The 10127-nt window shown below is 36.9% G+C and overlaps 1 long non-coding RNA gene across 1 annotated transcript in view; it reads left to right on the forward strand.

Moving 5' to 3' along the window:
* Positions 1 to 10127, forward strand: part of LOC127661424 (uncharacterized) — a 359800-nt gene that overhangs the window by 255645 nt on the left and 94028 nt on the right. The gene's annotated exons all lie outside the window — the stretch shown is intronic.

The raw sequence follows: 10127 nt of genomic DNA on the forward strand, positions 1-10127 counted from the left end.
CAACTAGTCCCAATGTGATTTTTAGTGGATGTATAAAGCCATAAATACATGAACTAATATGACATTGAGACAAGTTGATTTGAAGTAATTGGAAACATGGATCAGAAAAGTGAAGTTTATTGAAGGTTTAGAATCATTTGCTTGCAGATGTGACTTAGATGCAATGAAATTGTTTAAAGCGTCCAAATACTTTTTGGAGCCACAGCAAGTATTATTATTTTAAGATATCACAGTGCAAACTCAAATTAGATAGATATGGTGTACGATCTAACAACGTGCAGTCTTTCTCAAACATGTCTGGTTGGATGCCCAATGATGAAATGCATGGAATGAGTCTCTGTCAGAGTTCTCATAGTGGGTGTGTAAGAGTGAAGATGTGTATTCTTTACAGTAACTCAGCTGATCTCTAAACTTTTGGCCTCAGTGGACTGAATCACATGCACCTGTTGTTGAAGATAGATAGATACTGTAGGAGTTTACAATCTGCTTTAGAGAAACATTGACAAGGCCCAGTGATAAATGTGCCAAAATCAAAAACCGCAAGAAGAACCAGATGCTTCACACACACAGGGGTGGACTTAGCACCAGGCAAAGGAAGGCAACCGCCTAGTGCCCCCATCAGCCAAGGGCCCCCTAAAATACAAAAAATTGCTTTTTATGATCATTAATGCTAAATAACGTGTGGCGAAATGTTATATATCACTGTTACAACACCGGTAGGATTGATATCACTGTTATGTTCAGCACCATCAATGCAAGAAACCTTCTTCCCCCTCAGATTAAGCTGTAATGGAATATTCCAAGGTTTTATGCATCTCCACAAGTTCATAAAAAGGTGAAAGTGAGCCAAACCACTCTGACAGTTTTGTGTGATTTCACCGTATACGCTGTTGCAAGTTACATGCTAAGCTACGTTGTTGCTAGTTCAGTTTAAATTGAATTTGTGGAGAGAAAAAAAATGAAACAGAATCAGGTCTTCCTAAAGTAGCACTGTCTTTCCAAATGGATCAGATTGCTGGACAGCCTGCACCAACACTCGCCGCTGCTTCCACGAGCCCAGCATTGGCGTTTACATTAATAAATAAGAACTTTTTTCTCAGACTGTTGACACGTTTTACACACACACACACACACACACACACACACACACACACACACACATGTTGTGTTTCCATGTTTTATGGGGACTTTCCATAGACATAATGGTTTTTATACTGTACAAACTTTATATTCTATCCCCTAAACCTAACCCTACCCCTAAACCTAACCCTCACAGAAAACTTTCTGCATTTTTACATTTTCAAAAAACATAATTTAGTATGATTTATAAGCTGTTTTCCTCATGGGGACCGACAAAATGTCCCCACAAGGTCAAAAATTTCGGGTTTTACTATCCTTATGGGGACATTTGGTCCCCACAAAGTGATAAATACACGCTCACATGCACACACACAATTTAATTGCATCAGACATCAAACCATCTTTATGTGGTGTAAGTGGCTCCATGAAAAATTTCAGTGAAAACAAAAGCATATTTTTTGTTTTACAAAAAAAAAAAACATTAGTGCAATTGCATTCTGAAATCATGAGATTAAATACAATTATTTTATTATATTGACAAAAATAGAAATAAATCTAATATATTTTATTATAATTGTTTTTTTTTTTTTTTTTTTTAACATTACTTCACATTTAATATTTGGGGGTTCTTGGCATCAAAAAGTTGGAAAACTCAAGGATTAATTTACAGATTAAATATGAAAGGACATATCAGCTTGCATAATGGATCTATCAATTTACACTCTGTAATTTCGAGACTAAACTAGGAATCATTTCCACCAAAAAATGCTAATTCTATCTTCATTTACTCACCCTCATGTTGTTCCAAAGTATTCTGCTTAATATCTCCTTTTATGCTCCATGCAAGACAGAAAGTTAGTGGTTTGGATTGACACGAGGTAAAGAAAATAAAGACGTTTGAACACTTTTAGTGGCCACTCTATGTATGCTTCTCCTTTTGAGGTTGTTTTTGAATTAAAACAGAGTATTCGATTCTGTTGTCTGCGGCCAGATTTTTTCCCCTTATTTTGTCTCCAACATGGCAAAGGGACATATGAGGGACATATGATTATTTCTAAGAGGAGGCGTAATCTTTTCAGTCTGATTGACCCTGGATAATCTACCCATCTTCATAAACTAACTTGTTACACGTTCAGTCTAGCCCAAACAACACTTTAAGAAACATGTGACTGTGAATGATTTCAAATCATTCACTGGGAACCACTTGGTGTTTGATATACATAAAATTCCCTCCAAAGTCTTGCCAACTTTGCTTTTTAGGTTATTCCTCTACATCCACACTAGGGAGGCATTGTTTACTATGGATTTGTTCATGGTGACTCCAAAGTATTTAATCTTAGGTCAGTTGCTTGATGAGTTGTATTTGTAAAGGAGCCAAATAGAGATTTTAAGGAATACAGTGAAAATCTGTCATCATTAACTTTCTCTCGGATTACTTATGGGTTTTCTAAGGAACATAAAATTGGAACATTTGTGAGGGAATTCTCCAGGAAGGCTGATATGTAAATTAGTAGAGAAAGATCAAACCAATAAAAGATTGCAGTGGGCTTTATTATCATATGTTATTTTTGCTGATAATTATGTGACAGTATACACTGATGATCTCTCCCTGATATCTTAAAGGGGTCATGACATGAGGAATTTTCCTTTGGATGTATTTTGATGTATAAACGGTCACGTATATAAGGTTCAGAACTCAAAACTTCCCCCTCACTGCAAAAAGAGCATTTGTTGAAACCAAGCTACCAAAACGACTCGTTCTCTACGTCCTCCTTATTGTGATGTCACACTGTGGTTGACATTTGCATCTGACCACCTCCACAACAACACATCAATGCCCACTTTACCTTTAATCACTTCCGTAGTCCGTCCAGTAGCGGTGAGCAGTGAGATGGCAAGTAGAGAGGATATATGAGTCAAGAGCAGAGAGCCAATCAGAACAGTGGGCGTTTACTGTCAAGTCTTAAAGGAGAAACAGCACCAAAACAGTGTTTCTGACAGAGGGTCAGAAAAGGGTGGAAAATTATCATGTTTTACAAATATATGACTGTTTTTTTGTGTAAAACACAAAAATGTATATTATAAGTGAATATTATAAGTGAACCTCAAGGAACATATTTAAATTATTTAAAAAAGGCATGTCATAACCCATTTAAAATAGTCTTGATAATTAATAATGCATTATAATCTTTACAATCACCAACCCAACACTTGTCAATATATTAAATGAACAGAACAAATCCCACAGTACCAGGTACACACTGTACTAGAATCAATGCAAACATTTATAAATTAGTGTAGGGTCCCATTCCATCTAACATCTACTTGTTATGATGAGCAAGTGAAGGCAGACGCGGGCGAGGATCTACTTGCAGCGGATTATTGAAGAGAAAACGTGAAAACAGACAAAACAGGAACAAAGGAAAGATCCACAATGGGAAAAATCAAACAAAAACACGGAAGACATTCAAAGGGTTAACAGGCAGGATAACTTAACGTAGAGCACGGATAATAATGACAGACAAGCATCCACAAAACATCAACAATCGACAAGGGAATGGAGAACAAACAGGGTTTATATACACAGGAGACATGATGATGACAAACGACAATCAGGTGAGCACAATGACACAGGGCTGGCAGTGATGAGGGCCGGGGATCATGGGAAGTGTAGTTTTAGACAAAGACAAGTGAAACACAGGGCAGACAACAAGGGAATCGTGACACTACTCACCTAATACAGTATGTGTAGAGGAACTCCATCCTCCACTACTTCACTGAGTCAAATTTATATATGATCCTGTAGTTCAGTCTTTCACCTGTTTATGGGTGGGACAGGTGGGACATGTCCCCACCACTTTCTAATGCAGAAAAAAACATTGCTAGTTCTTGAGCAGGAGTTTCCATACATTAAAGGAATATTTGAAATGATCTGTGCATAACCTAATTAATATTCATTATTTTTGTGATGTCCCCACCACTTTTTAAAACAAAGTGACACCCTTGAAGGTGAGTAAATAATGAAAGAATGAAAATTGTTGAGTGAACTACTCCTTTAAAGAGATTTTCTCACACGATGCATACAGATGCTTTTGGTCCTTCACACTGTGATTATGTCACGGTTTACTGGTTTTCGGTGTCTCTAGCCATAATGCTGCTTTTTTAGGATGCTGTTTCAAGTTAAATGTAGTTTGACATTTTAAAAAACACCAGACCAAAGCACTTTGCTCAGATCAGCTGTCGGTTTGTTTTCTGTACAGCTGCGCATTGCCTGTACAGCTGGAGTGGCACTTACTGCCCCCTGCTGAAGAGACTCGCAATAACACGGAGGAGGTACTTCAAGCTTAATTTATTCCATTGGTTGGAAAACGTCTCATTATGGTGGCATGATTAATTGCAGTCTTTTTTAACATTATTTTCATAAAAACGAATCGCACTGAATTATCGTGTTAAATCAGTGGCCTCTATGTTATATTTTTTTATTATGTAATATAGTAATAGTAGTAATAGTGTTTTAAAAAAGTTCAATAGTGTTCATTGTTTTGTTTTCTCAACAAATTATTTCATCATATTTAGTTTGAATTTGACCAGTGCTGACCTTTTGACATTCATTCTCACTAGTTTACGAAATCCTTACCAAGACACTTCCTTAAATGTCTTTTTTGCCTTCTCTTTTTTGTTGCATTCTGTTTTGCAGCACTGTGGAAAAGGGTGTTTCCTTTGTTACAAGACATTGCAATCCTTTCATCAGTAAATGTACCATGTGATGTTATCCTTAGAGATGTTGTAATATTTGTATCCATGAACACTACTATATACAGAAGCAATCAGACTTTTGAACTCTTGATCGATGATATATCAGCACCGCACTTTATTAACCTCAGACTGGACTCGGGACATGTCATACATCGCTTAATAAGCCACTGGTAACTGACTATCAACCGACAGCTGAATGTCAACACAACACTTCATATTTATTTCCTCCGATTACATAGGGTGGGGGGTGAAATGATCTTCAAGGGCGCAAAAATTCATTTTGGAAAAGCTCTATATCTGCATTTCATTTGATTTTCAAATGTGGATAAAGATTGTCTGTTGACAGAGTTCTGGCAGTGTGTGTTATTGGGTGTGTATATTTCAGTGTTTTTTTGAAGGTCTTGGAAACATTGTTTTAGAAGGTTATACACACGCATGCAACAGTGGAGTGAGGGCTTAAGTTATGATGACCCCTTTTATCTTTTTTCTTGTCTTTGCTTATGTTTTATACAGAACATTTTTGAAAGGATTTGTGTGAAACTTTATTTATTTTTCACTTATATATTCGTAGAGCTGATGTGTTTCTAATCCCTTATCTCTTACAGATCAACTCTGTATGAATTTCCATTAGACATACATTTAATCAATTTATAAATACATTGTAAAAATATGTTGAAACTATGTTGAGGTAACCTAAAAATGTGCTTGTAATATTAACTTTTTATATTCAAGTGAAAATGTTATTTAATCTGACTAAATGTGCCTGACAAATTACAGTAGGTTACACCAACGAAAGTAATTTAATAAAGCCACTTTTTTAAGTCTATTATTGTTCATGTGTGATGCGATGTGTGTATTTTTTCTATGTTAAAATGCTTTCTTTTATCCCAGATTAATATGCGGAGACAATCGATTTGTAGGTTAATTTCCCTGAAAAGTGTAAACACTGTAGTTCTCTTTTGTACATGTTTGTCTACCAATGGAAGACCTGTTCAGAAGACCTGCTGAAAAACAGTGAAAGACCTTTTCGAAAAGTCCTGTTTGAAAAGTCATTGTTTGGTGATGCTAGTGGAACAGAAATGACTTCACCTCTAAATTAATGATTTTTGCCATTTTATCCACAGTCACAGTCACAACTCTTAGTAGCAGTTGTCGTGTTGTTATGAGTCTTCATTGGAGTCTTTGTTAGTCTTTCAAATGATCTCTCAATGACATCTCATAGCATTTCAATGGCATTGTTAATCACTTACTACATCACTATTATTCACTAGCACTCCACCAAGTATATACTGTAATTAAGCAATAAAGTATGCGCATTTTTGTGAATATAGTGCCCTTCGGCAACGACTTCATTCATGTGGCACAGTCTTGCGTGTCCTATTGCTTATATAAAACACTTAATACTTAAAGGGATAGTTTACCCAAAAATGTAAATTCAATCATCATTTACTCACACTCATGCCATCCGAGATTTGTATGACTTTCTTTTTTCTGCAGAAACCAAAGATTTTTACAAGAATATCTCAGTATAATAGCTCTGTAGGTCCATACAATGCAAGTGAATGGTGATCAGACCTTCGAAGCTCCAAAAATAACATAAAGGCAGCATGGATAAAAGTAAGCCTTAAGACTCCAGTGATTTAATATACAGTGTGTCTTCTGAAGCGATATGATAGGTGTGGGAGAGAAACAGCTTTTATTTGTATTTTTTTTTACCATAAATCTCCACTTTCACTTTTAAAATGTGAAACATTTTTGAAAGTGAAAGTGGAGATTTATGGTAACAAAGTAAATACTGATCTTTGTAAATATTAATATTTGTTATATTTAAGTGAAAATTTGCATATAGTCCTGTTGACAGCCCAACCTAGTACTAAAGGCCAAAGCATGCTTTGGTCAGACACGGACGCACAGAATGCGTGATGCAAATGTCGTCATCAGCAGAGTGCGCAAGCACTAAATGCTGATTTTTCTAATGAACACGCAGAATGTGCATGCGCCTGGGGTTATTTGCACTAATGTTTGAGTCCACAAGGTGGCAACACTCACATTTTGAGCCGCTGCTGTCAAGATGAATGGTGCGTTCCATTCATAAATGATCATCCCTAAGCCCTATTCCGTTCGAAGTCTTTACCATCCACTGTGAGAGCTTTGGAGGACTAAAAGGTGTGGAGCTCAAAATTAAGAATAATTCAGAACACAGTCATTTTTATTGGACAGTCTGTTTACTGTTTACCTAGGGTTTAAGATTAATAGTTGTTGGCTTCTTTTGATACTGCATTGTGATATGCGGCATCATATTGTGTTATCTCTATTGTTACAGTATATTATGTATTTTGTAACAGATAGAGTGCTGTGTTGAGCAGTTAGCATTCAGGACTGATTTGATTAGCAAAATAAAGGTACACATGGCTTCTAATATACAGAGCATATGTACTGAACACATGTACACAAATGTGGTTGCTTGTTTGGCACAATCAGCAGGACATGATCAAGTGAGGAATTCCCCCTATTAGTTGGCTGTTATAAAACGGATGATGCATGGATAGAGGAATCAAGCCTTCTGGACTTGGTCTCACACATTAATTACATACAAAGTTCTCACAAAGCAAAGGTCACAGCCAGTGGCATGCTGTCTTTACATTTTCAGACAAACACTTCAGATGTCCATGTCTAAAGAATAGGTTCTGATCCAGACGGCTACTGTACCGTCATTCCAAGACCATCATCATCGAATTACACTTTACATTGGGCCCAGGAAGAATTGAGAATTCCCCCAACTCTTACTGGCAACCAACTTCCAGCAAAGTAAAAAATAACACAGCTTTTTTGTTGTTTCGCTATATTTCACCATTTTGCCAACTTCAATCACATGCCCTCCTTCCAAAGCAAACCTGAACACATAAAATGATTGACAGGCAGATGTTTTTTTTTTTTTCTGATTGCCTAGTTTTCTGATTGGTTAAATAATTTAGACCATTTATCATCCTCTTTTTGCTGTTGAGATGTCTATTGTCTGTTTCAGTCAATAGACATAAATCCAATTTAAATGCAATTTATCTGATAAACATCTTAAAGGAATAGTTCACCCAAAAATGTTAATTCTCTCATCATTTACTCACCCTTATGCCATCCCAGATGTGTATGACTTTCTTTCCTCTGCTGAACACATCTGAAGAAAAAAAGAAAAATATCTTAGCTCAGTAGGTCCTTATATGCAATAGGATGGTGATCTAACCTTTTAATCTCCAAAAAGAACAGACAGTCAGCATAAACGTCATCCATATGACTCCACTGGTTAAATTAATGTCTTCTAAAGTGAAACTATCACTTTTACTGTGAAAAAGATAAATATTTAAGTACTTTTTAACTATAAATCATCGTTTCCGGTCAGCAGAAGTATGTGCGTGTGACATAATTGCTTTGGCATGTTCACGTGAGAACAGACGCACGTGCGACACACCCGGAGAGCAGCGCTATTTACAACTGTGTAGGAGGAATGCCAGGGCCATGGGAAGATGATTTATGTTGGGGTTGCTGTAGTGGGAGGTGCATTTTTGCATGTACATGTAAAAAAAATCGGTCCATTACAAAATTAAATAAAGAAATCAATTAATTAAAGCTAAATGAAAATGAGTAGTTTAGAATAGTTTTCATGACATTTTACAGCGGACGTCTCTTATCGTCAGTTTGCATGAGATTAAGCGATTTCTATTGGTGTGTATACTGCTTTTACACTGCAATTTCACATTATTGATCTATGAGGAAATGTATTTAGCTGTGCTGATTAATTATGGAGAAAATATAAAATTGCATAATAAGGGGGTCTGGGTAGCTCAGCGAGTATTGACGCTGACTGTCACCTCCTGCAGTCGCGAGTTCAAATCCAGGACGTGCTGAGTGACTCCAGCCACATCTCCTAAGCCACCAAATTGGTTCTCACTCTCAGTGGGGCGCATGATGAGTTGTGCGTGGATGCCGTGGAGAATAGTGTGAAGCCTCCACATGCGCTTCGTCTCTGCGGTAACACGCTCAATTTACGTGATAAGGTGCATGGATTGACAGTCTAAGACGTGGAGGCAACTGAGATTCGTCCGGCACCACTCGGATTGAGGTGAGTCACTACGCCACCACGAGGACTTAGAGTGCACTGGTAATTGGGCATTCCAAAATGGGGAGAAAAAACTTTTGCATAATGGGATTATTAGAAGAAATGTATTGGAATATTTGACTAATTACAACAGATTGCAATGCTCTATTACTCTCTTAAATTAAAACAAAATCAGAACAATACATTCAAGTTCTGTAATTTTATTTGTAGCCTACTTCTGGAAAATATATCCCAAAATGTGGGGCTACACTTTTCAAAAAATTATACTTTCTTTGTCTTAAAATGGTTAGCGCTGGCTGTTGTGTATTTGATGCATGTTTTTCTTAAGCGTTTATTTGAGGATGTGAAGTGTGTCTTTTCATTTTCTGGTGTCTATGACCATTGACTTTAAACACAGAGAACATCAGAAACAAACAACAACAGTTAAAGTGCTCACAGACAACACAGATTCACTGGCTTTGTACCAGCATGCATGTTCGCATTGGACCACATTAACATGGGTCATTCAGGTCACGCGTATTCCTGAAAAAAGTCCAGGAAAATACTGATGTGCTCATTTTGGACGGGATTAAAATCCATGAGAAGCTCTGGCAATCATTATATTGCCCCACATAAAATGAATCCTGTCCGTATAGTGGTTTATGACATCACGTCTCGTTGATTCAGAGTTGCGATTTTACTGATGGTTTGTCAGAGGATGTATCTTAGAATGGAGACCTTTTTTTCTTTTTTGCTATTTCATTACTTTGACCTGTGCTATTATCATCTCTCCCTCCCCGGTATTTGGCTTCAAGCACATGAGTAAACTTTTCTTATGGGCTGACAGACAGCAGCAGAGGAGGGAGAGGTGATAATTAAGGGGGAAAGTTGAGCACAAGAACATAGCGTAATGTTAAAAGGTACTGACAACTGTTAATATTAAATTGCTCAGGAGCAGCTTATAATTAATCCAAATCCGAGATGTGCGGCTAGGTGCTCCAATAGTCAAAATAGTCCAAACAGGGCTTGGCGTTCAGGGGTTATTAAGATGAAGGCCCTCATGATTTATAAATAATTATTATACTGTATTAAGCCATGTCATATGCCATATTGTGGGGACTATGCAGTAAATATTAATATTTTCAATGTAAAATCTGTGTTCACAAGCAAACAAAGTTGAGAGCCACGGATTTGCACAGTT

This window comes from Xyrauchen texanus, chromosome 21, assembly GCF_025860055.1.
Source record: "Xyrauchen texanus isolate HMW12.3.18 chromosome 21, RBS_HiC_50CHRs, whole genome shotgun sequence".
NCBI classification, from domain to species: domain Eukaryota; kingdom Metazoa; phylum Chordata; class Actinopteri; order Cypriniformes; family Catostomidae; genus Xyrauchen; species Xyrauchen texanus.